General features: G+C 66.8%; 1 protein-coding gene across 1 annotated transcript in view; it reads left to right on the forward strand.

Annotated features, from left to right (window-relative positions):
• The window catches only part of LOC104165991 (peroxisome proliferator-activated receptor gamma coactivator-related protein 1-like), a gene marked incomplete at its 5' end in the record, with an annotated part of 5,144 nt that overhangs the window by 1,315 nt on the left and 3,576 nt on the right, over window positions 1-253 (forward strand). The window lies entirely within an intron of this gene.

The raw sequence follows: 253 nt of genomic DNA on the forward strand, positions 1-253 counted from the left end.
CCTGGCACCCAGCCCCTTGCTGAGGGCGGCTCCCGCTGGAACGTCAAACACCATCGGGACATCACTATCAAACCCATCTCCTCCTTAACCAAACGGACGCTGGACCAGCCCAAGCCTACCCCGCCAGCCCCCCCCACCACTGTGGGGCTCAGCCAAGAGCCCCTGGGGACGGCCTGCCTAGCCCCCCTGGATTATCGGACTAGCGTCCCCAACAAGGCCACTGCCGGGTGCAGCAGCCCCCCCACCTCGGTGC

The sequence above is a fragment of the Cariama cristata genome, unplaced genomic scaffold (assembly GCF_000690535.1).
Source record: "Cariama cristata isolate BGI_N322 unplaced genomic scaffold, ASM69053v1 scaffold23668, whole genome shotgun sequence".
Classification (NCBI taxonomy): domain Eukaryota; kingdom Metazoa; phylum Chordata; class Aves; order Cariamiformes; family Cariamidae; genus Cariama; species Cariama cristata.